A 27,197-nucleotide genomic window follows, 5' to 3' on the forward strand; every position below is an offset into this window, starting at 1 on the left:
AACCATGATTTAGAAATGGCCTTGAAGAGATAAAACATTTTCAAAAGAAAGAGGGAAGTTAAAAGATAGCGGGGATTGTGGTGGTAAGAGGGAGAATAGCATCACATACTAAGAAGAGAGAACTCCAAGAAAGGGAGCATGGTAGGATGCACTTGCATGGTAACCACTGGAGGTAGAAAAAGAAACAATATCGACTAGAACCAGAAAGAATGAAGAGATAAGAAGTTTAGGAAATTACTGTGTGTGTGGTTAGAGGCATGTTACAGTAGTAATGGAAGATATCATTATCCAGATATCTGCTAGAGTTCTCTATCTGCCTCAAGCAGGACAATAATTTTTTAATTGGCTTAACAGTAATTTCATCCTTCAAAACTCAGAGAAAGCAATAAAAGGAAATTTCCATGATAAATGGCAATATGATGTAGAGAATATTTCACTGAGCTTAGAGTTGAAAAGATCTGGATTTGAATCTCCTTCTGTCCCACCAGGTACTTATTAGCTGTGTGATTACAGGCTTTTTCTCTGTGTCGTATCTCTTCTATAAAATGATGGGGTTGGAACTGATGACTTTTAAGGTCTCCTCTCATCCTAAGTCTATGATTCTCACTGAAAAGAAAGCACTAATTGTCTGCTTCTGATGGATAAAAAGAGAACTTTGAGAAGAAGTCATCAAGTTATCTACTAACATGGGAGAGAAAAGCTGAGCAGTCTTGGTTTCATATAAAATTCTCTTCAATTTTACTATGTATATGGAGATGCTCATTTTATTTAATATTTGTTAAGTTTGGAATAAAAAAAATGTGAGTAGTCAATAATATAATTTAAGTGAATGGCCAGATTCAAAGAGTAACCAACTATGAATGGTTTGATGACTTAAGATCATAGCACATTTAGTGTTGGAAAGGAAGCCCAAACAAGTCATTTTATGTGACAAAATTGAGGTCCAGTAAAGTTAAGTGACTAAGACGCATAGTATAGATTTAGAGAAGGAATGAACTTCAAAGGCATATATAACTAAACCCCCTCATTTTGCAGGTAAGGCAACTACATCTCCAAGTGGTTAAGAGTTTGATCAAGGTCATAACACAAGTGGCGAGTAGCAGGGATAGGACCTGAATTCAGGTTTATCTAATTCCAAACTGAGTTCTCTGTCTACTCTAGTCAAGTGGATCAGTTTTCTGAGCTTAACATTGTACTAATTAACACTTTTATCAGTGATTTGGTAAAAGACAGACAATACCCTTTCATACCAAAGACAATCATCATGATTTGCTGCAGGTGAATAACATCAATTGAGAATAGTGAATAACATCAATTGTGTAGGGCACGTGCCATTGAATTTACTAAGTGGCTGGGATGCTCCATGATCCTAAACAGGCTTCAGAACTGCCCTGAATAGGCCTAGCAGTACCAGATCTTGTTTTTTTTTTTTTAAACCCTTCCCTTCCATCTTGGAGTCAATACTGTGTATTGGCTCCAAGGCAGAAGAGCGGTAAGGGTAGGCAATGGGGATCAAGTGACTTGCCCAGGGTCACACAGCTGGAAAGTATCTGAGGTCAGATTTGAACCCAGGACCTCCTGTCTCTAGGTATGGCTCTCAATCCACCGAGCTATCCAGCTTCCCCGGCAGTACCGGATCTTAAACTGCACTATAAAGCAGTGGTCATCAAAACAATATGGTACTGGCTAAGAGACAGAAGAAAGGATCAATGGAATAGACGTGGGGTAAATGACCTCAGCAAAATAGTCTATGACAAACCCAAAGATCCCAGCTTTTGGGACGAAACCCCACTATTTGACAAAAACTGCAGGGAAAATTGGAAAATAGTATGGGAGAGATTAGGTTTAGATCAACATCTCACACCCTACACCAAGATAAATTCAGATTGGGTGAATGACATAAATATAAAGAAGGAAACTAAAAGTAAAGTAGGTGAACATAGAATAGTTTACTTGTCAGGTCTATGGGAAAGGAAAGATTTTAAGACCAAGTAAGAGATGGAGAATATTACAAAATGTAAAATGAATAATTTTGATTACATTAAATTTAAAAGGTTTTGAACAAACAAAACCAATGCAACCAAAATTAGAAGAGAAGCAACAAATTAGGGGAAAACCTTTATAACATAAACCTCTGACAAAGGTCTAATTATTAAAATTTACAAGGAGCTATATCAATTGTACAAAGAATCAAGCCATCCCCCCAATTAATATCCTCTGAAGGGACATGAATAGGCAGTTTTCAGATAAAGAAATCAAAACTATAAATACATGAAAACATGTTCTAAATCTCTAATTATTAGAGAAATGAAAATCAAATTAACTCTGGGGTAACATCTCATACTGAACAGATTGGCTAATATGACAACAAAGGAAAATAATAAATGTTGGAGGGGATGTGGCAAAATTGGGACACTAATGCATTGCTGGTACAGTTGTGAATTGATCCAGCCCCATTCTGGAAGGTAATTTGGAACTATGGTCAAAGGGTTTTAAAAGACTGTCTGCCCTTTGATCCAGCCATAACACTGCTGGGTTTATACCCCAAAGAGATAATAGGGAAAAAGACTTGTACAAAAATATTAATAATTACACTCTTTGTGGCGGCAAAAAATTGGAAAATGAGGGGAAGCCCTTCAATTGGGGAATGGCTAAACAAATTGTGGTATCTGTTGGTGAAGGAAAACTACTGTGCTAAAAGGAATAATGAAGTGGACGAATTCCATGTGAACTGGAACAGCCTCCAGGAATTGAAGCAGAGTGAAAGGAGCAGAACCAGAAGAACACTGTACACAGAGACTGACACACATAGCACAATTGAACATAATGGACTTCTCTACTAGCAACAATGTAATGATCCAGGACAATTCTTAGGGACTAAGGAGAAAGAATGGTATCCATACTCAGAGAAAGAACTATGGGAATAGAAACACAGAAGAAAAACAACTGCTTGATCACATGGTTCAATGAGGATATGATTGGGGATGTTGGCTAAACAATCACTCTATTTCAAACATTAATAATATGGAAATAGGTCTTGATCAATGACACATGTAAAACCCAGTGGAACTGCTCGCTGGCTATGGGAGTGGGGGTGGAAGGAGGGGAGGGAAAGAACAAGGAACCATGGGAAAAATACTCTAAATTAATTAAATAAATAAATGAACTTTAATAAAGGAGAAAAAAGATAGATAATATTAAAAATGATCTCCTGGGGCACACGTAATAAATGATCAAAAAGTTAAAAAAAAAGAATTGCCCCGAATAACTTTGCTCCCTCTTTTTGGTACATAATTTTGTAATGGGGAAACAAAAAAAAAGGAGGGGAAGCATAAAGAAACTATTTTGTTGGTGAAAAAGTAAATCTTACAGACAATAAGACAGGCATATCCTGGAACACAATTTCCCTCCACCAAAACTGAGAAGACCAATGAAAGAGGTGTCAATAGTATTTCTGCTGGTTCACTTCTAGTATACTTTGTTTGGGGCTTTTCTGCATTTTCCCTAGCATTCTGAGAATCCCCTATGACTTCATTCATTAACCAAAGTTCAGAACTTCAGAACCACCTCTGAAGACAGATGTGCAAATGCCAAGCACAAGACTTCAAGTGAAAAGAGAATTTTCAAGTAAAGTGTACCCAGAAAGCCTTCTTAGGCCCTCAGAAGCTACTTCACATGAACAAACAATTTCTCAAACTTGAAATTGTTCTCTAATACACAAGGGCAACTAGTCAGCATAGAACACAAAACAAGTATAAAAATGCATTGTGAATTTGAACACAAAAATAGACTGTTAATGGCAAAGGTTTTTTTAGGGTTTGCCATTAACTGTAATTTGGGGGGGGGGGGCTGAAGGGAGAAACATGCAAAGATACAGAAGGGCAGGCAGGGTGGTCCTCTGTAGGTTGGCGGGAGGAGCTATGTCCATGAGACCACATGGGAGAGAGAATGGGAACAAAGATGTCTAGGTTGATTGATGACGATTTAATGGCCCTTTGGTTTGACTACAAATGTAAATGTCCCCCTTTAGGGCCTAAGAGAAGAAGCCACACCATCACTCTAAACTGGGTTTTGGATGTTAATAAACATTTAATAAGAACTACAATGAACCAGGTCCTGGGCTAGGCTCTGGAGAAAGAAGAAGAAAATAAACTTACTTCATATGAAAATCTGATCCCTACAAGAACAAGCAGACACCAGGGAAGGGAAGGAAAAGGCTAGTAGAAGGAAGACAGGCTGAATTTGATTCAGTGATCTGTGGTGGGCGACAGCAGAAAGGATCAGATGTGTTCTGTGGATGCCCAGAAAGTTTGATGGTCCAGGATTGGCTGGTTTGTTCCTTCAACTTCTGTCTTCTAATTCAAACCACTGCCTGTCCTCTCTGTTTCGGCACTTGATTACAATGGGGATGTGACATTTTCCAATTGTCTTAACTCAATTAAACAAGTATTCTCAAATGCTAAGTCTGGTCTCTCTAGCAGAGCTGTACAGTTCATCTTTTTTCCCCACAGGGACTAGAATAACTGGACTGAAATGTACTAAATGATAAATGCTGGAGGAGTGGCACAGTGGTACAGTGGACAGAGCTCTGAGCCTGGAGTCAAAGACCTAAGTTCAAATTCAGTCACTCCTATCTGTGTGCCCTGAGCAAGTCACTAACCCTGCCTGCCTCCATTTCCTCAACTGTAAAATAGGGATAATAACAGCACCTGTTGTAAGGGTCAAATGAAATACTGATGAAGTGTTTAACACATAGTAGGAGTCTAACAAATACATGTACTCTTTCCTTCCCCTTCCCCCAGGTTGGCAAATACTTTAGGGATCATCCATGCTAAGCAGTTCATTCTACTGATGAGGAAAACAGGCCCAGAAAGGAAAAGTGATTGCTCATGCTCAGACAACTAGTTAGTGTAATAGATGGGGGGTGGGCGCAGAATCAAAATTTTAAAAGCTTTTCTAGTTAAAATGACGTTTACCTACATCAATTCAGGTATTTCTTAAATGTCTTTCATGACTGTTGGGGAACTGAATACATATCTAAGCCTAGAGGAAAAGGCTATAAAACCCATTCTCGGTTTAATTTCCTAGGAAAATTCTATCCATAAATTACTGACCTAACCTCATCAATTTCCACTTTGAAAAGCAGCTACTGGTCCCCCTGAATAATAAGCATCTTCTAAGGGTGCTGAAATCCAGTACCTTCACTATAATTCAGGAGAGGGATTTTTGAATACTAGCTTATTGACCTGTTACTTCACTAGGCTTAGATTTCAATCTATAGTAATCTGTGAATGGTTCTTCAAGAGAAAACACTGTGATAGTATAATTGTCTATCTGCTTTTTGGAGTTGGGGCTATAATGATTCTATTCAGTAAGTCTGTATTGAGTGTGCCAACGAACAGAAGATATACAATAATTTTTTTTCTAAACTCCTCAAAATATTTTCAGCATGAGACAGTTCTAATGTTACAGCTACACAGACTGCTTTTCCACTAAAGGGACAAAGCAATGTTGGTGGCAGCTGACAGACAGGAGCCCCTCCTAGAGCAGCCCAGATGGGCGTGAAATTGCCTTTAAACGATTCATGTAACTCTCAATGGACAATTCAGAATCTAGTCTTGCCCATTTATCTGAAATGAGGGATTGAAAAAAAATTATGTGGGGTTTTACAACTGAATAAACCAATTTAGATTTTGGTGGACATATGACTAAAGGTCAACTACAATTTAAAACTTTTTTTATAATTACTTCATCTGCTTATAAAATTGCACACATTTTAATAAATAGTTTCAAAATGATAATTTAAGAACTATGCATCCAACTCATGGATCAAAAGTACTAAATAAATAAAAATCATAAAACAGGAAATCCCCAACTTCTCTGTTTACTGAGAACTTATGGTAACTAATGTACTTTAAAAAAACAGACACTTGGTCCTCAAAGGTATACATCTGCTAAAATTGATCACTGTCCTTGGTTTATTATATTTTTAATATACAAACATGCTCTACTATAGAATTTGGATCTTTCCTTTAAATAACAAAATACTATATTCAGTGTTAAAATCAGAGTAATGATTAAATCGTCACTTATATAAAGTGTCTTTGTTCACTGTCTTTTCACATATATTAGATAACTATATGAATTATTATATAATGAGGAAGTTTAGAAATGTCATCTTAGGAAATTGAAGGTTCTTTTATTAGAAACTTGGAAAAAATTTTTACTTTATTTCCACAAAGAAGAAATATAATAAATAATAGACCTTGAATGCTTTAATAGCCTTATTACCACATTTGTAAACTCTTGACAGTCTTGCTAAGGGTTTGAGTTCTGTTACAATAAAAGCTTCCACATCCTTGGGTGACATTAGGAGCACAATCCCAGATATATGAGGGGATGACTTAGGGGGAAAAGAATACTTGATCAGTATCACAAGACTGGTTCAAATCAATTTCTTTTCCTCAGTATGTTTATATTTTTAATTGTCTATAAAATTAAGGGGGATGCTGTAGATAAACTCAAAAATATGCCTTACAATTCTAAAGCTATGATCCTACTATCATGTAGCTAAGCCATTTGGCTTCAAGGTAAACAGAAAAATAAGATCACTATGATAATTAAGTAACAATACTTTAAAAAAAGTGATGGTGTTTTCAATAGATACATACTTGGTCAGTTCATTTTCATTGGTTCTAATTCCTTGTATCCAAGTTAGCACGCATCCTCTTACTAGAGTTGCTTTGGAGTTTCTTGAATGTCTAGGGCCTCTATGAGTTATCAACTTTATTGATGTTAATCATTAAAATTGGAATGTAGGCAACTGATTCTCAATACTTCAAATTTTGAAGTAATGTTTCTTCCTATTGATGCCATAGATTATAAACAAAGCAGGGTTAAGGCTGGTTCTGAATTTTTAAAAAATGTATAGCCTCTGAGTGATGTAGACGAGAACATGTTCCAGGACTTATGTCCTGGAGATGACCTAGAAACAGAGCCAGGATCTTTGAAGGAGTAAGAGATGGCTCTGATGAAAAAACAAAACAAAACAAAAAACAGTGTAGTAAGAGGACAGACATGAGGGCTGGGACTCTGGACCTAAAATACATCTAGTTCCATTACTAATGATCATGAACCAGTCACATCAGCTTCCTTCTCTATGAAGGTTTCTTCTAACTCTATAAATCCTGGACCATTATTTTTCTATGTTTATTCTTTTACAACAATAGAAACTTATTTCTGTGGCGTCTCCCAAGTCTGACAGACAAATGCTTGCAACACTATATCTTTTCACTAGCTTCACTGAAGCTATTTTATGCCTGAGAATTGATGATGTTTCCTACAGATATCAAGATTAGCAAGGTCTTTGAAAAGACCCTTAACACAGGCAATACTTAACTATCAAAGGTGCTTTGTTGAGACATACAATTTATATCTCTAAGAAGAATAAAGTAAAATAAATAGAAGCATGAAGGAATAAGTCATTCAATGTCAGTGGATGTTAATAGGCATGTAGCTGTTCACAATAAAATGCAGATTGGGAAGAAATTATGATAGATGGGGGAGTGGGAGGCATTATCTCTTGGGGAGCCCCAGAATCATGATGTGACTATACTCTAAAGCTAATGGCAACCCTTTTCATCCTATCCCAAATGGTGAGAGTTCATCATATTCTGCTCATGTTTGATGAAGGGCTGGAAACACTGCCATTATGAAAAACTCTATACTAAAGAAAATTATTTGTATTGTTCTTCAATGCACAGTAGTTTAAACCTGGAAAATAGTCTAGGCATGCATGGAATTTTAATATCTCACTGCTTTCAATGATAGATGCAGGCTCATTACTAATTGATTCAACTGAACAGTTCAACAAGCACTAATTAACTACCTACTATGAGCAATACACTTTGCTAGGTGCTAGAGATAAAAACCAACTGAAAAATAATCTATTTATCTCAAGGAGATATATGAGTATTAATTAGTAGGATAAAGGAAAAAGGAGTCAGCAACCCCAACAAGCAGCACCTAAGCATGAACCTTGAAGGAAGCTAATGATTTAAGGGGCAGATAGATGGCTCAGTAGACAGGCCCAGAGATGAGGAATCCTGGATTCAAGTCTGGCCTCAGACACTTCCTAGCTCAGTGACCTGGGGAAAGTCACTTAACCCAAATTGCCTAGAGCTTACCACTCTTCCACTTTGGATACAATACTCAGTATTGATTCTAAGACAGAAGGTAAGAGGTTTTTTTTTAAAAAGTGGTTGTGCAAAAAAAAGTGCAACTAGGAATAGAAAGGCAGCCTGTATATAAAAGCACACAGATGAGAATCAACAAGCATTTATTAAGCACTTGACAATATTTATATAGTGCTTTCCAAACCTAAATTTGTTATATAAGTGCACATTAGCTATTATTATTTTTATCTAACATAGCTAGGTCCAATTAGTTTAAATAATGAATTCATTGGAGTTGTTGCATGAATTTACATTCATAATACTTGAAGTCATAACCATGTAAACCATAGTCTTTGGTTCCAGCCCATTGGAAATATGCAGTGCCAAAATGAATGATGGAACCACTTCAGGGGATTCATTGTTCTCACTAATCCTGACCTAGCTGTTGTCACAAGGTTGTAAACAGGTTCAAATATGATAATTTTTTTAAGTTCTCCATAAACTTTTAATGTGCTATATACATGTAAACATCCATTATTATTAGGAAGTTTAGAGAGGGTTAGTGAAGGGGTGAAGAGAGTTCTGGTTTGAACATGTGTGACTCTGAGATGCCTATCTCTAAGAGTAGATGTTCAGCAGGTAGTTGGTGATGTGGTGTGGGAGTTCAGGAGATGAAGATCTGAGATTCATATATATATATTTTTTTTCTCTCTCCCCCCCCACTCTCTGTCCCCCTCTCTCACACTCACACACTCACTGACACACACAAACATATTTGGGAGTCATTCATGATTTGAATCTTTAGGGGGATTATAAAAATTTTAGACAAAAATTAAGAACTAGCTTATGGCCTTTTATTTTACAATAAAATTTTTATTTTATTTTTATTTTATTTTAGCAATCTAACTTGAAGGAGTGAAAATGACCAAAAATGCTCAAAGACTGCATTTTTATTGATTAGACTTTTGAACTCACTTCAATGAAAACAATGTCAAGTCAATTAAATTTTAAAACTCTGGAGTAACCCCCAAAAGACAGCTAGGAATAATCAGTTCTGTAGTAGGGCTATTCCTTAATAACTTGAACCAGTGAATAAATAATTATTTAAGTTTTCCCAACTTCAGAAACCATAAAGAACTTCCATGGGATCTAAAGCTACCTGTTCTTATTTTTAAATCCTTCTCTATCACCTGTACATTTAGTTGCACAAATAATTTTTTCTATATATACATACTCCTTCAAAGTTAAGAGTATTTTCATGAACAGGCATTAATTAATTGTCTACTGTGTGCCAAGCACTATGCTAAGCACTGGAATACAACTATAAAAGTGAAATAAGCCTGCCTTTTAATGAGCTTACATTCTGCATAGTGGAAAATAAATAATGTAATGTATAGGACAACTTATGAGAAATCCACTATTTTGATCAAGTAAAATGAAAATCCTAATATGGATAAAATTTATTTTTTTAGCTGGAGAAATGTTTTGAAATATAGTTTTAAACTACTATGGTACCTGATAGGAAAATTATTATAATTATACTACAGCAATTCAGTATGCACTAATATGATGTTTTATATCTCTGAGATATCTATAACAAAGGAATACAAGTTATATTTTACTTACTATCAAGCAGGTTATGCTTTTTATTGATGAGCATTTTAAAATATAAAGTTCTTAAATAAGACACACTTTCAAGGTTTTATCAATCTAAACAGCCCTCTGGTGTGCATAGATCTTTAGTCTTTCTTTACTTGCTTAAGTAAGATAGATTGAGTAGGCTAATAGTTAAATATAGTGTGATAGAGGATATAAAGCAAAAGTAGGAATGTGCTCATTCTTCTACTGAATGGGAATATTTAAAATTTTAAGTATGAACTTGGTGAAAATATTTCCAGTAAGGTACCATGCAATATAACCTAATGAAACATGACTTAATCTTAACCTTGAAGAAGCTTATAATCTTGATTAAAATACATTTTTTAATATATACATAAATGGAAGATTGTTATGGTGATTCCATAAAGTGGAAAGAATTGAAGGCAGGAGAAACATGGAGAAAAAGACCCCTGGGGTTGGCCTTTAAGAAAGAAGTTCAGCAGAATTTCATTCTTCTCTTATTCCTTTCTTCCATGCTCCAAAACTCATTTTTCTATCCCAACCCTACCTCCCTTTGGAACTTCTCTATTACTGTCCAAGGCAAAAGCATCCTCCCAGACACCACCACTTACAACTTGGGTCCATGACTCTTCACTGTCTCTCATTTCTATTCTCTTTTTCCAATCCTTTGCCAAGGCTTGCCATTTCTACTATCATAACATTTCTGATATAAGCCCTTTATTCTTCTCTGACCCTGTAATCACCCTGATGCAGGTCTTCATCCCCTCATACCTGGACTATTATAGTAGCCTTCATTACCCTCCCTGACTAAGGAAGGTCTCTCCCTACTCTAGTCCATTCATCATTCAGCTCTCAAATTAATCTTCCTACAGTACAAGTCTGAACATTTCACCCCATTTTAATAAATTCCAATGGCTTCCTATTACCTCCAGGATCAAATATAAAGTCCTCAATAACCAGGTTCCCTTCTACTTTTCCAATCTTCTTATACCTTTTTCAACCCCACATATTTTGTGTCCTTTTTTTTTTTATTTTTTTAAATAATTTTTTATTTTTAGAAAAAATTTCCCTGGTTACATAAGTCATGGTTTTACTTCACCCACTTCAACCCCCCATCCCCCGACTTACCCCCTAACTCCCCTGACTCCCGGTAGCTAATTCGCATTTCCACTGGTGTGGTCAGTCAAGACTTATTTACACATTATTGACAGTTACATGGGTGTGGTCTTTTCAGGTCTACATCCCCAATCATGTTCTCATCAATCCAAGTGTCCACGCAGTTGTTTTTCTTCTGTGTTTCTACTCCTGCAGTTCTTGCTCTGAATGTGGATAGTGTTCCTTTCCATAAATCCCTCAGAATTGTCTTGGGTCATTGCATTGCTGCTGGTACAGAAGTCCATTACATTCGATTTTACCATAATGTATCAGTCTCTGTTTACAATGTTCTTCTGGCTCTGCTCCTTTCACTCTGCATCAATTCCTGGAGGTCTTTCCAGTTCACATGGAATTCCTCCAGTTTATTATTCCTTTGAGCACAATAGTATTCCATCACCAACATATACCACAATTTGTTCAGCCATTCCCCAATTGAAGGGCATACCCTTGCTTTCCAGTTTTTTGCCACCACAAAAAGCGCTGCTATAAATATTTTTGTGCAAGTCTGTTTATCTATGATCTCTTTGGGGTACAAACCCAGCAATGGTATGGCTGGATCAAAGGGCAGGCATTCTTTTATCGCTCTTTGGGCATAGTTCCAAATTGCCCTCCAGAATGGTTGGATCAGTTCACAACTCCACCAGCAATGCATTAACGTCCCAATTTTGCCACATCCCCTCCAACATTCATTACTCTCCCCTGCTATCATTTTAGCCAATCTGGTAGGTGTGACAAAACAACTTCAGAGTTGTTTTGATTTGCATGTCTCTCATTACTAGAGATTTAGAACACTTTCTCATGTGCTTATTGATAGATTTGATTTCTTTATCTGAAATTGCCTATTCATGTCTCTTGCCCATTTATTAATTGGGGAATGGCTTGATTTTTTATACAATTGATTTAGGTCCTTGTATATTTGAGTAATTAGACCTCTGTCAGAATTTTTTGTTATAAAGATTTTTTCCCAGTTTGTTGTTTCCCTTCTGATTTTGGTTGGATTGTTTTCCCTTGTACAAAAACTTTTTAATTTAATATAATCAAACTTATTTATTTTACACTTTGTAATTTTCTCTAACTCTTGTTTGGTTTTAAAATCTTTCCTTTCCCAGAGATCTGACAAGTATACTATTCTGTGTTCACCTAATTTACTTATAGTTTCCTTCTTTATATTCAAGTCTTTCACCCATTCTGAATTTATCTTGGTGTATGGTGAGATGTTGATCTAAACCTAATCTCTCCCATATTGTTTCCAAATTTTCACAGCAGTTTTTGTCAAATAGTGGATTTTTGTCCCAAAAGCTGGACTCTTTGGGTTTATCATACACTGTCTTGCTGACATCACTTACCCCAAGTCTATTCCACTGATCCTCCCTTCTATCTCTTAGCCAGTACCATATTGTTTTGATGACAGTTGCTTTATAGTATAGTTTAATATCTGGTACTGCAAACCACCTTCTTTCACGTTTTTTTCATTATTTCCCTTGATATTCTTGATCTTTTGTTCTTCCAAATAAACTTTGTTATAGTTTTTTCTAATGTAGTAAAAAATGTTTTTGGTAGTTTGATAGGTATGACACTAAATACGTAAATTAATTTGGGTAGAATGGTCATTTTTATTATGTTAGCTCGTCCTACCCATGAGCACTCAATGTTTTTCCAATTGTTTAGATCTAGTTTTATTTTTTTGGAAAGTGTTTTGTAGTTATATTCGTATAATTCCTGTATTTGTTTTGGTAGATAGATTCCTAAGTATTTTATATTGTCTAGGGTGATTTTAAATGGTGTTTCTTTTTCTACCTCTTGCTGCTCTAATGTGTTGGAAATATATAGAAATGCTGATGATCTATGTGCATTTATTTTGTATCCTGCAACTTTGCTAAAGTTGTTGATTATTTCTACTAGCTTTTTAGTTGATTCTCTAGGATTTTTAAGTAGACCATCATGTCATCTGCAAAGAATCTCCTCCTTGCCTATTTTAATACCTTCAATTTCTTTTTCTTCTCTAATTGCTACTGCTAGTGTCTCTAGTTCAATGTTAAATAAAAGAGGTGATAATGGGCATCCTTGTTTCACACCTGATCTTATTGGAAAGGCTTCTAATTTATCCCCATTGCATATGATGCTTGTTGATGGTTTAAGATATATACTGTTTATTATTTTTAGGAAAGAACCTTCTATTCCTATACTTCCTAGTATTTTCAGTAGGAATGGGTGTTGTATTTTGTCAAAGGCTTTTTCTGCATCTATTGAGATTATCATGTGGTTTTTGTTGGTTTGCTTGTTGATATGGTCAATTATGTGGATGATTTTCCTAATGTTGAACCATCCTTGCATTCCTGGTATAAATCCCACCTGATCATGATGAGTAACCCTCTTTATCACTCACTGGAGTCTTTTTGCTAGTATTCTATTTATGATTTTAACACTAGCTTTCTTGCCATTTCTTACAAGATCTTCCATTTCCCAGCTCTATTTTCACTGCTCTTCCCCCATGCCTAGAATTCTCTCACTCCTCATCTTCCTCTCCAACTTCCTTCAAGTAATCCCAGCTAAAATCCCAACTTCCACAAGAAGATTTACCCCACCTTTTAACGATAGTACTTTCTCCCTGTTGAGTATATTAAATTGATCTTGTATATCCCTTGCTTGTATAGAATTGCTGGTGTTGTTTCTTGCGTTAGACTGCAAATGCCTCAAAAGTCCCTTTTCTAACAAAGACATTTATATTCTCTAATGGTATTTTTTTATCTAAAGGTATATTGCCTTTTCTAAGTTTTTTTATCTTTATATCTGCCTAAAGACACTCAGATGATTCAAATTTGCTTCAAATGCAACATATCCAAACCTCTCCTAAAAGATGCTTCTCCCTCTAATTCCCCTGTTGTTTCTTTGACTGGCACCACCATTAGCTTAGTCCTGCTGAAATCTGATCACATCTTGCTAGTTGTGCCTGGCACAAAGTAGGCACTTATTAAATATTTGTTCACTAAATAAATGTTTGTTGACTAGTTGTCAAGTCATGTTAATTCTGCCTTGGTAAAATGAGGGCATTGTACCAGAAGATGTCTAAGATCCCTTGTTATAATAGATCCCATGATTCTTCCTCTTTATTCCTAATCCCTGAGTTATTCAAGGATACATATGCTACTCTTCAAAAGAGAAAGGAAGAAAGGAAAGGAGAGAGGGAGGAAGATAAGAAAGAAGAGGAAGGAGGAATGGAAGGAAGGGAGGGAAACTAGGAAAAGGGAGTCACTATGTACTTTGCTAATGATTAATGGAGCATTTATCACTTCAACGGAAAGCGCTATATATATATATATATATATATATATATATACACACACACATATATATATATAAGTTAATAGTTAACATTTATAGCATTTATTCTATACTAGCACTTTACAATTATCATCTCATTTGATACTCTCAACAACCCTGGGAGGTAGGGGTCATCCCCATTTTACAGATAAGGAAATTGAGGCAGATAGAGGGTTAAGTGAATTACCGAAGGTCACAGAGCTGGTAAGTATATGAAGCTGGATTTAAAATAAGGTCCTACTGATTAGACCACCTAGATGGCAATGACCCAGCAGATCTGTGACTTGTTAAACAGCATGTAGTTATTTGTATATTGTCTACTGTTTCTTGCGTTAGACTGCAAATGCCTCAAAAGTCCCTTGAGGGCAGGACCAGTTTTTGTTCTTCTTTGTTTCCTTGATACCTAGCAGAGTGCCATACGAAGTTCTTAATAATGCTGACTGGCTAAATAAAGGAACATAAAATACCTCCAATAGGATTTTTAAGAAGAGCCAGAAAACTACATTTAAACTCCCTGTCCTGCAGTTAGTACCAGAGGTCAGACCCAGGCAGGCAGGAGAAGGATGGAATCATCCCCTAAGAAGCACACAAGAAAAGAAAAGAAGAGAGCAAAGAACCCAACACCCCGGGAGCTATCCAAGGTGGATTCCTCCTCATTTCCCAGAATCATTTCTCACTCTATGCAATTGATGCCTACGTAGAAAGTCACATGATCTCTATACTAGTGCTGTTACCACTACACAACATTCATACAAGCACATCAGTTATCACTACCTGAATCAGATCACACCATGCACCTCTCAGCACTCTGGACTACTTGTTCTTTGGCAAATGACAATTAGAATGTACTGATTCCATGAAATCAAAAGTGTTGTATAAATATGAAAAAAAATTGTATATGTGCATCCTTTATGTATACACATAACAAAAATAATAAAATAACCGGCATTTATATAATTTTAAATTTTCAAAGTGCTTTATGCACATTAATTTGTTCAGCCCTAACCACTATCATAAGACATAGCTGCTATAGGCGATATCCTCAATTTACAGATGAGGAAATAGGTCTATAGGTTTCATAGCTCACCCATGGTCATATGGTAAGTGCCAAGGGTGAGATTCCAACCGAGGACTCTCTTGACCATCATGTTTCTCCTCCACTACATTGCATCTCAATTATAGAACCTTTCTCTGAGCCGAATCTATGACAATGCATGGAGGATATGTCTGTGATAGAAACTCTTTTCACCAATGATGACTGATCCTCATCCATAACTGAGAGTTCATCACTGGTACACAGCAACAGAGCAATAATGAATTCAATATACACTACTATAGTTTAATAATTGAAAATATTTATATAGTGCTTTAAGGTGTGCAGAGTGCATGTTATGTTATCTCCCTGGATCTTCACAAGAACCTTGGGAGGGGGTGCTAGACACTGAAAGAGGCCAAGAGCCTTGGCTTGTTGGTAAGTGCCAGAGGCAAGATGTGAACTCCAGTCCTCTTGAGTTTTCCTTCTTGAGAATTCCAGGTTCAATATTCTATCCACTATGTTACCTAGCTGCCCAGAGCAATGCTTTCTTATAGCAGTATAGACATCTTCATTGGTTTACAGACTAGCACAATGCCCAGCACAGAGGAGGGGTTTATCGTCACCTAACTGGCACAGGGTCAGTGTCAGGGATTCAGCAAAGTCTTTCAGTCCCAAATGACCTTCTTTAAGGGTACTGGGACCTCTAGGGCACACTGAATAGAAGATGTGGCTTGTATTTGATACATGAAATACAAACATATGATGTAACCAAAACATTTTAGGTATTTTAAACTTCTGACTGTGCCAATCAGAAGAGTAAACATCCACAAGATGGTTATTTGGGAGAAGATACACACACACACACACACACACACACACACACACACACACACACCATAAAACAGTTTTATCAGGAGGTATGTTTTAAAACCAATGTAGAACCATATATACTGGTGGATTATCCAATCAGTATAATCCTTTTACTTAGTTTCAAAATCATTCAAAACAACTTTGGTCACCTCAATAAAACCATTCAGTCTCACTACTTTAGCTCTGAGCCACACTAATCCTGGGTTACAGAACAACATTCTGCAGCTTGGTCTATGATCAGAGAGAGGAAAATGAACATTTCAAAGATTTGCATAAGCCTGTATTTTTTTTTTCATTTCAGAGCTATCACTAATAACAGACTACTACTAAATCTAATGGAGTGAAGTTTTACATTTTATTTTTCATATGGTACATTTCTTAATAGCATTTTTATGTTATAATACACTAAGAGTGAGAAGGCCAAGCTAAAAGGACTTTTTTTTCCTGTGGAGAAAGTTATCCTAGTGTTCCCAAGTACAGATGTATTTTTAAGTCCTCTGGCAAAACCCAATCTCAAAAGAAGGAAATAGAGAACAATCAATATAGCCCATCCCCAACTTCATTTAGGTAACAATACTGGATTCAAGCTTTATACATATTTGGAGCAGACACGAAGTTTTTTCCTATAAGGGCACCAATCTTAAAAAAAATCATAGCTACTTTACACAACATGCCCCCCAAACATATAATATTAAAATGTTACCAATAATAATCTTCCCAATAAACACAATGGAAATACACAAACACCTCCCCACTTGGTACATTTATTGCTATGAAACTCTGTTCAAGGGCTACAAAACACAGGCCTTCTTCTCCTTTGGGAAATTAATTTGCTATGAAAGAACATGACCTGCTTGTTTTGACTTGCTTGATAGGCAACACTAGAGGCAGCTTAGGGGTGTACAAAGACCCCTGAGAAAAGTATGGAAAGTCTTTTTTAGGTTCTTAAGACCTGAGCAATAGTAGTTTGGATGTCTGCTATACCCTTTGCATTCACAATTGGATTCACAACTGGGGGGAAAGAATAAAGTATCGATCATACATCTGTTATGACTATTTATGGAATGGCTGAATTAAGAAACAAAAGTAAGTCTTCTACACATTGAGCAGAATGAGCTGCATTATATCTCTACCGGTGGACTCTGTTTAATGGAATCTAACTGACACAACTGAAAATATCAGAGCCGGCGGCTACATGTTTCTCAATCCCTGGTTTATGGAAGGTCATTTTGGAACTCATGCCATGACCACAATCAGTTGTGCAATTCTTCTACCTTCCTCATAATTATGTGTGATAAAAGGGAATGGGTAGGTGATAAAAGTTTGAAGCTGATGTTGGTGATGCCTGAAATAGGGATGATTGCAGACTGTTTTTTTTTCTGTCGATGCTACTGCTCCCACAGTAGAGTCACAATGCCCATATTCCCTATCATCTTCTGTGTGTTGTCATCTATGTAGGAAGAGTGAGTCTATTTCATTTTCTGACTAACTAAAATGGGAGACATTTTCTTCTGGTAAGGAATTTGAGAATGGGAATCAATAGGAAACAGGGTTTAAGAGACAAAAATGTGACTTTAGAGGAGATATGGCTAAACAATAAATCTTTCATGTTCCATTTTCCTCACTTTTAAAGCAAAGTTTTGGAATAGTTAATCACTAAGGTCCCTTCAAACTTCAAATCTTCATAATTTTTTATTCAAGATTATCTTGTCCTAGATTTTTACATTTTTTCTGCCACATGCAACATTTACACAGTCTTCTTGACTTCATTTACTTAATTTTCAATTGATGTGACTGAAATTTTTTAGCACTTAGCTTTGACAAATTTTCCATGATGACAGGGAGGTCTTATACTCCTAGTGGTCTATTATTTGGCCACACATATACCTATTTCTTTTTTTAACCTTTACCTTCTGTATTAGAATCAAAACTAAGCAGTGGTTCCAAGTCAGAAGAGTGGTAAGGGCTAGGTAATTGGTTGTGACTTTCCCAGGGTCACACAGCTATGAAGTATCCTCAATTATATTTGAACCCAAGAGCTCCCATCTCCTAGCTTGGCTCTCTATTCACTGAACCACCTAGCTGCCTTATGCCTATTTCTTTTAATAAAATGGTTGTCCAAACTAAAATAAAATGTACTGACACTCATGAGTTATCATTAAACATGTTAAGTTCACTAAAAGTATGTTCTAATAGTGGTGATGATTTTAGACTGATCCATTCATCTGATATTTCACTTTTTATCCATAGTGGCCAATGTTACCTTATTGCCAATTGAATTTCTGTTTCCTAATCCCTGATATAAAGTCATCCTCTAACCCTGGAATGAATTCATCTTTATCTCTCAAAATGTTTCTTTGCCTTCAAAGTTAAGCCTCCATGGAACCAATCCTGATCCCTGCCACTGAAAACATCCCTTCTTATTATTAAACTGTCCTAGAGTACTTTGTGTAGGACACTCCCCTCCAAATTATCTAGCATTTATCTTCTTCTCTTTAGAATACAAACTCCTTGAGGTCAGGGACAATGGGATTTTACATCTTTGTATCTTTAGCACCAAGAATAGTGCTTTGTACATAGTAGAATTTTATTTGCCAAGCTACTCGAACAATTTACACAATGAGACATAACTGACAAGGGCTAAAGGGCACAGTTTGTGGCCATGGAACACAGCAAAGTGAACTGGCCCTTTTAAGGAATCAAACCCATAACTACAGACTAGTCTTATGAAAATGGAGAATTTGCTAATAGTGTACTAAAAACACAGTAGCAAGTGGAAGGCACAGCCGAGCCTACTATCTTCTATGAGCAAAACAGTTTCAAAATATAGCAATCCTGTACATAGTATCCACTTCTAATGTTCTCTAATAAAAGGCATCAAAAATGGAGACTGTTTTTAGGCAGTACCTGTACTTAAACTGGAGTATAGACGGGGTAGCTAGTGGCTTAGTAGATGATGAGCCAGGCCTGGAAACAGGAGGTCCAGGGTTCAAATGTGACCTCTAATACTTCCAGACTCTGGGATGCTTAGCAAGTCATTTAACCCCCATTTCCTAGCTCTTAGCACTTCTGCTTTGGAACTGGTATTTAATATCAATTCTAAGACAGAAGGTAAGGGTTTAAAAAGACTGGGCAGTTAGAAAAGAAAGGCATCTTATACATTACTTTTCTTTTCTTTAACGAATAACAATTGCATATGGAGGTGATATTAGACACAATGCTGGTAAGCATCTTTGTCCTTTTAGACACCTCTGAAAACAATGAAGTAGACATGTAAAGGGGTCCAGAAAGTAAGCAAAGGTCTTTCTCAGACCGTGTTAAATGAAGAAATTGGCAAATGTGAAGGAGAGTAAAGTGTGTACTAACATGTACTTGGTACGAGTTGCTGGCCTCCAAGAAAGAAGTTTTATAATGCAACTTTACAAACACATCTCAAACAGTATAGGGGAATGGTAGAAAATATTCTAATTTGTATCTCTGTGGCATGGTTTGTTGAATAACAATAAAGCTAACTGGCTCCTAACCCAACTCAGCAAGCATCCTTTGCTCTCACATCCCAGTGTGATGTTTTTCACCTCTGGGGCAAGTCTAAAAACCATTAACTGAGAAAAGGAGGACACTAGAGGATACAGCCAGGTGACTGTACAAAAAGAACAAACAGGCGGCTATAACTTTTGCCAGCAGAGAGAGGGAAAAACATGCTGGGATTGTATTAAAGTGACAAATAACAGCAGGGATGGTGCAGTGAAGAAAACTGTCAAGTTAAAATGTCCCCTAGAACATGACAGATGACAAAAAAAAAACAATCTGAGAAATTAAGAAGCCAATCTGTAATGTTTATTCTCCTAGAGAAAAAATAGTCAAGGTTTCTGTAATCAAAATATATTAATACAAAATAATCATTTATCCAGGAGAGGAATGAGGTACACCACACAAGTATAGGTGACATAATTGATTTATAAAAGAATTTAACCATTTTTGATAGCAAGATTTCAAAAGTCTATCAGGTCACATCCTACGTGATGAGAGGGGGACCCACAGTGGGAAGCCAGCACCTCCCACTGGCCTGGGTGTTACTTCAGGCTAAAAACAATCTACTTGATCTATTTTATATTTTTTTATACATTCTATAATGTTGTCTTCTATAGTTCCAAATTTTTCTTCTCTAGGTCTGAAGTGTCAGTGTCAGTTGACATCAGGACCAATGGGGGTCTACGACAGACAGTACCACCAAGGGTTAATAATGCAGTTGTTTGCCACATAAACAGAATAAGGTAACTGCAGGCGTGGAAGAGAACCAGTTACACAACAGCTATTTACCCCCTTGAAACTCCCATAAACCTTCCTCTAGTTAAAAAAAAAAATACAAAGACCTAATGCTTTCTTGATGATTCAGGATTCTAAGCCTTATTATGTCACATTATATTAATATTTCCACTATCTCCTTTTCTCTCTCTAAAAATAGGACTTCGTAGTTTTTTGTGTGTACTGGGTCCCTGGATCCCTTTGGCACTCAAGTAAAGGCCAATGGACCTTTTCTCAAATTAAAGTTTTTAAATGCATAAAATGAAAGCCATAGAAATAAAAAGAAAACAATTCTTATTAAAATAAAGACATAAAACCCAAGCTCAGGTAAAGAACAGAGACCAAGTCTCTTAGCTAGATGATGGTACTGAAAATATCAGAAGTATTGCTTAAAGAATTACTGGACGCGATGAACTTCCTGTGGCCAATAATACAGTTGATTTATTGGTAGTTTATTTTGCAAAACAAAAATCGAGTGCTTTGGGTGCCTACTATGATCTGGGTATTTCAAACTAGCTCTGCCTGGAGACATAGACTATAGCTGCTCTGGGAAACCGTTCTTCAAGGACGGTCAGACAACCCTACATTTCCTGTCAATACAGATCCTTCATTACCCCACTGCTTTTCTGGGTTCTCAGATGGCATGTGACCTAATTAACTCTATATATTTCAGATATATATTGGGGGTAACAAGAGGAAGCCTCTCAAGAGCTCAATGATCCAGTATAGCTCCCCATTTTAAAGGCAGGTCCTAACCTGGTGGAGTGGCTTCCACACACTCCAAATGTAGCAGGACAGATGAAGACAGGCAAAGAGCAAGCTACAGAGAAGGAAGCTGTTTGTAGAAGGGCACTATTATTCCCAGATGGTCAGAATAAACCAGATGCTCATCCTGAGAATCTGTGGGAGTTACTCTAGCACAAAGCCAGTTTAAAACTTTTAATTACAGCAATCTTCCATGTCTGCCTAAGGCAGGCCTCTAGAGAACTTGGAAGAACATTTATTACTTTTTTTTCCCTAAAAATTAAAAACAAAACAAAAGAAAGGGGTAAAGAAAACACACTTCTGATAAAAACAGAAACTCAAAACAGGATTGATAACAATACCCTAAACCAGAAACAATGGTCCTCCCTATTACTTTGGATATTAACTGGCGCTAGAACTAGGTTTTCTAGAGCAAAAGTTCTTAAATTTTCTTTGTGTCACGGACCTTCGGCAATCTAGGCAAACCTAAAGACCCCTTATCAGAAAAATTTGGTGAAATGCACAAAATAACCCCAAATCAAAGTATACTGAAATAGAATTAACAAATATTCGCAAAAGAAAGATCATGGAGTCCAGCTTTAAAATAAACAATCTGAGACAATCTAGAAAAAATTTTCTTTTAACTCTGTACTTTTTTTGAGGTTTCTGAAGCAATGAAGTTGTAGAAATATGCCCCACTATTGGTAAAAGGGACACAAGGCAAGCATAATTGAATTTAGTATAAATAAGGGGAGAGGAAACCCACAGTCCTGACCATGGGGAAGAACACATACAGGAGACCCTGCTTCAAAGAGGTTGGTGACAACATAAAGGTTATTTAATGTGGGCTCCAAAAGCAACATACTGCTAGGGATTTGAAAACTAGCCATTCTCCATCTGGTTGAGGAAAGGTAGAGAGATCATTCTTTGTACAGGAAGATCAAGGAACCTTCAATTTGGTATCCTGGAAAAGCCACAGCAGTCTGTGTGGATCCACAGTGACAGGTTTTCTGGGGAGACAGGGAGTTTCAGCAGATGCCCAGGGTTGTGCCTTGTCTATGTGTCCCCTTGATAGAAAAGAGTCAAGAGCATCACTGGTTATATTTTTCTGGGACTACAGAAACAGCTAGAGCAGAAACAAAGCTATTCAACTGAAGGGAGAAAAGTCAGGATTTAGCTGCCTCATCAATTGTGCTCAAAAATGTTATGAAATGTGGGCAGCTAGGTGGCTCAGTAGAGACCTAGAGCCAGGAGGTCCTGGATTCAAATACGATCTCAGATATTTCCTAACTGTAGGGCCCTGGGCAAGTCACAACCCTAATTTCATAGCCCTCACCACTCTTCTGCCTTTGAACCAATATTAAGTATTGATTCCAAGACAAAAGGTAAGGATTAAAAAAATCATCATCTAAATTTGGCTTTTCTTGTGACATCCATAAAATCAACTTTGCATGTATGAAGAAGCTAATACCCAGAATTGATTTCAAAATCACTAATCATCACAAAATATTGTTTACTAATACTACTACAATATTAACAAAACATAATCACACAAAAATCTCATTCAGTAATTGGAATGCTAAATTACACAGGAATAAATAATCCTGAGATCCATGAGTTATATGAAGAATAATGTGTATTGATTATACTGATGCACCTAAGAGAAACTTTTTCATATTTTTAGCCACAATCATAAGAGCACTGGTAAAAATATTTTTTATATTTTCAAAGTTCTTTGCAACCACTTTTATTAGTGTATTCATGTATAATAAGAGGGATAATTACAAAACAAGCTGGAAAATGACTGTCCTGATTCATTTATCACTTTTTACAAAGAAAGAGTAGGGCACTTAAGTGGTAAATACTGTTAGAGCAATCAGAAAATCACAATTTTGCAATCACAGTGTTAGACAAAACATGAGACATTAACTTGCAAAAAGGCCACACCTAAGCTATGACAGATAGCAGAGTGATTTTTAAATCAATATTGAGAATATGGGGACACTTAAAATGCTTGCCATTTCCACTTTCTGATTGCCACTGTCAAGCTATATTACTATTCAACTTGGATTCAGGTGGCACTTGAAGTCAGCAAACTGCCTCAAGGCCCCATCTATGAATTATTCCTTTTATTTTATTTAGTTGGAATTAAAGGGAAGCAGAAAATAATCACATGTGTAGGATGATAGGAAAATGGAAAATTTTATTCTAAATATCTGGCTTCTTCCAAGACCCAAATAAAAATCTATTTTTAAAGGAAGTCTTTTCCATCCCCTCTTAATTTTAGTGTTGTGCCTCTGTCAATTATTTTCTATTTTTCCTGTGTATATATAGCTTGCTGTGTATATATGTGTTTGCCTGTTGTCTCCCCCATTAGATTGTAAGCTCCTTGTGGGCAGGGACTAATTTTGCCTTTTTTTGTAGTCCAAGAGTTTAGCACAGTGCCTAGCACAAAGCAAGTGCTTAAATGTTTTAGATTCATTGAATTGGGATCCCGTATTTGTAGAAGACAGTGAATCAAAAGTATGAAATAGTTGTCTTTAGAGTCGTTATTTGAAGGATTAATAATATCTTCCTTAAAAAATAAAATCATTTCTTCAGAATGCTGCTTAGTTTAAAAGGCTAATATAGCCATTTACTAGATAGCCTATAATTCCTTAACACGATTGTGGTTACTAATTCTGTCACAATAAGCAACAGCAAATTAGGTTGAATATTTTAGTGACCATCTATAAACTGGGAAGGCACATTTTCTGCCTATTAGAAAAGACTTTTAAAACCCAAAAGGAGAAGAGTTTCTTCCTTCCTCTTCTCTGGACTTACTCTTCAGTATAAAATATTTAAACAATATATCATTAGCATTAATTCCATTAATCAGGGCCCTAGAGTTTCACATTCTTTCCACAAGTCCTCAGTACTAGCAGTACATGGAAGAGGCCAAGCAGGTATTATTATTATTTGTCACTGGTGGAATGCCTGCCTTTTTTACTGAAAAGATGGAAAATGCAGACTGAATGTGTTTCTATTTTTACCCAAGACTATATTTTCCCACCATGAGGCAAAAATGAATCTACATGAGAGTAATGGAAAAACACTGTACTGGGAATTGGGGACCTGGCTTCTGGCCCTTGGCTTTCTCCCAAAAGCTGTGTAACTGGGGGTTAGTCTCTTAATATGTCTACACCTCAATTTCCTCTTTTGTCAAACACATGATTAAATTATCCATGAGGTCTCTTCTAGCTCCATAATTCCATGATTCTCTCCACTCATCTTTGAATGGATAACAGGATCCAGCTAGCTAGCACAGTCTGCAGCTTTCCCAGGACAGGAGGCGTGGGAGCTCTCTTCTCCCTCATCCTCGCTAACTCGCCACAGAAGTTAAAGATAAGCAGCACTCACTAGGAAACATCCAGGGTTCTGGCCAAGCCTAGTCTAGCCCCAGAGGCAGGTGTCAGCCAAAGCAGATTATCCTTCTTACCTAACTCCTTCAAATGATGCCACAAAGGATACAGGTTCTCCTTAGCTAGCATTTCTAATGCATAATGAGAAGCTTCCTGCTCAAGCATGATGCAGAACATTTCACATTTCTCTCCTAAATTCTGCATTATACACTATCCTACAATTTACTCATTTAGAATCCAAGAAACATTGCCTACTACATATAATGGCATGGTACAATGGACAAAGAACAATCATTCTGGAGTCAGAAGACCAGAGTTCAAATCCTGCCTCGTGTTTACTATCCTGGGGACTCTGGGAAATCATAGAAACTCTCTTAGCTTTATTCTTCTCTTCTGTTAAATGAGGAGGTTGGAATAGATGACCTATTGAAGGACAGAATGGATAACTATGGCTCTATGGAAAGGGAAATAGATGTTTTCAATACTATGATTTAATGAAATATACTATAACATGCAATGATATATACAAAATACTATGATTCAATGAAAAGTGTTGATAATTATAAATATAAATCAACCACATAGTGGGCTGAATAAGCCTATTCAAAACACTTAGCACAGCACTACAATGATCTCACAAAAGTTAAGTTGGACAAAATGCCAAAGAAATAATGTCAAGTTCTTATCATCTGAATGTATCTTGAAGGTATTAAGTCTCCATTAGAAGAAAATATCTATTATAGTTCAAGTAGAAAGTAGGCTCCTTGGAGACAGGAACTATTTTTTTAAGGACTCTGGCTTCAATCCTGGTCATCACTTTCTACTTACGTGGCACTTAACCTCCTGGGGTCACAATACATTCTTCTGTAACACAAGGAGTTGGATTAGGTGACCACTAAGGTTCTTTCTACTTTTAAAGCTATGTTTCTATGACTTAATGATAAATAATGATATCTGTAATAATGTTACAGAATTTAAATTTTCATATGAATTTTAAATATTTCATGTACATTTTATATATTTAATAAAGTTTATTTAATTTTACTTAGACTGAATGATATGTGAATACATTTTATATAAATTTTATACTAATTTAAATAATTAAAAATAAAAGTTATATAAATTTCTATGCTCAGTATTATTACTCAACATCCTATTAAATTCATTTTTCCTAAAGATAAAAAGACTAGTCCAATAGAAGAGAAAGTTATTCCAATTGTGACTATCTTCCCAAAAAGGTAAAAGTTAAGACAAATTGCAATGCTTTTATTAAAAAAAGAATGTATTTGTATACAGGTACATATATAACATATGTAAACACAGCATATGGACCATACATGCAAAATATGTGCATATTCTTGAGCACTCAACCTATAGAAATGAAAAATTCTGCAATGATTCTGGAGGAGATAACTTGAGGGCAGGCATGGTTACAAAAGGCATCAGCGACAAGCTAGGCTTTGAGCTCTGAAATATAAGTAAGATTGGGATATCTGAAAAAGAGGGAAATTCAGGTGAAGAGAGCACATGTAGCATGAAGTATTTATGAAACAGTAAGGAAACAATCAGTAGAAAATGTCATGTTGGGAGCAGTGCAAGTTGGCCCTCATGAGAGGAGGTCAGATCACTGAGGTCTTTGAAAGGTTGACAGAGTTTCAATTTCATGTTAGGAAACAGCAGCACTGGAAATTCCACAGCAAGAAAATGGCATAACCAAGCTGGTATTTAGCCTGGCAACAGTATGTGGGATGGATAGGAAGAGAAAATATTCAAGTAATAAATAATACGTGTTGTTTTCTTAAAGTTAACAGTCCCCCTTGGGAGGATCTGGAATTAAAAAGGAATAAGAGTGGATGCTGAGACATGGTGCAGAGTAGTGGGGAAAGGGTTTGGCTAGAAGTACTCTAGGTTCAAATTCTACCTCTGAGACTTACCGCGCAACTTTGGGGAAGGGTTACTTAACTTTAAGCTTTAGTGTCCTTGTCTCTGTGAAATGAGGATAATTATCCACACCAGGTTATGTGGAAACTAACCTTCAAGTGTTATTTAAAGGTAAGCTTTGCTTATTTTTGAAGCTAAGGCCAGAAGAGCAGAAGCTTTAACAGCTCCTGTAAAGCTAGAAAAGCTTCAAAAGTAGAGTTTTAAAGACATCCACTGTTCAAGGACGAAAGGGGTTAGAGTTAGAGGCTCCTTTCCAGAAAGTGGGCCACCAGATGACAAATTCTTTAGGCTACTGTAATTCAGGAAGAAGAGAGGAGAAATTGTGCTATGGGAGGAGTCAGGGGAATTTCCTACAGAGTGGAAATCCAAGATGCTTGATATGTTAGAGCAAGCACTGCGCATTTTTCAGTCCCTCCATGCCAGGAAGGTGGCATGCTCAGTGTCTACTTCACTTGGTGGAGTCAGCCTCCATTCTTCTCTTGGTGGGGGTGGGGGTGGGGAGAACCCATTATTCCAGGCTCATCAGCTCTCCTTCTAAATAGTGGGGGGCTGGAGGGGGGAGCTAAGTGGCTCATTGGAGAGAGAACCAGGACTGCAGATGGGAGGTCCTGGGTTCAAATTTGACTTCAG

The 27,197-nt window shown here is 36.6% G+C and overlaps 1 protein-coding gene across 1 annotated transcript in view; it reads right to left on the minus strand.

Annotated features, from left to right (window-relative positions):
* HS2ST1 (heparan sulfate 2-O-sulfotransferase 1) overlaps window positions 1-27,197 on the minus strand; it is a 201,630-nt gene that overhangs the window by 38,701 nt on the left and 135,732 nt on the right. The window lies entirely within an intron of this gene.

The sequence above is a fragment of the Gracilinanus agilis genome, chromosome 4 (genome assembly GCF_016433145.1).
Source record: "Gracilinanus agilis isolate LMUSP501 chromosome 4, AgileGrace, whole genome shotgun sequence".
NCBI classification, from domain to species: domain Eukaryota; kingdom Metazoa; phylum Chordata; class Mammalia; order Didelphimorphia; family Didelphidae; genus Gracilinanus; species Gracilinanus agilis.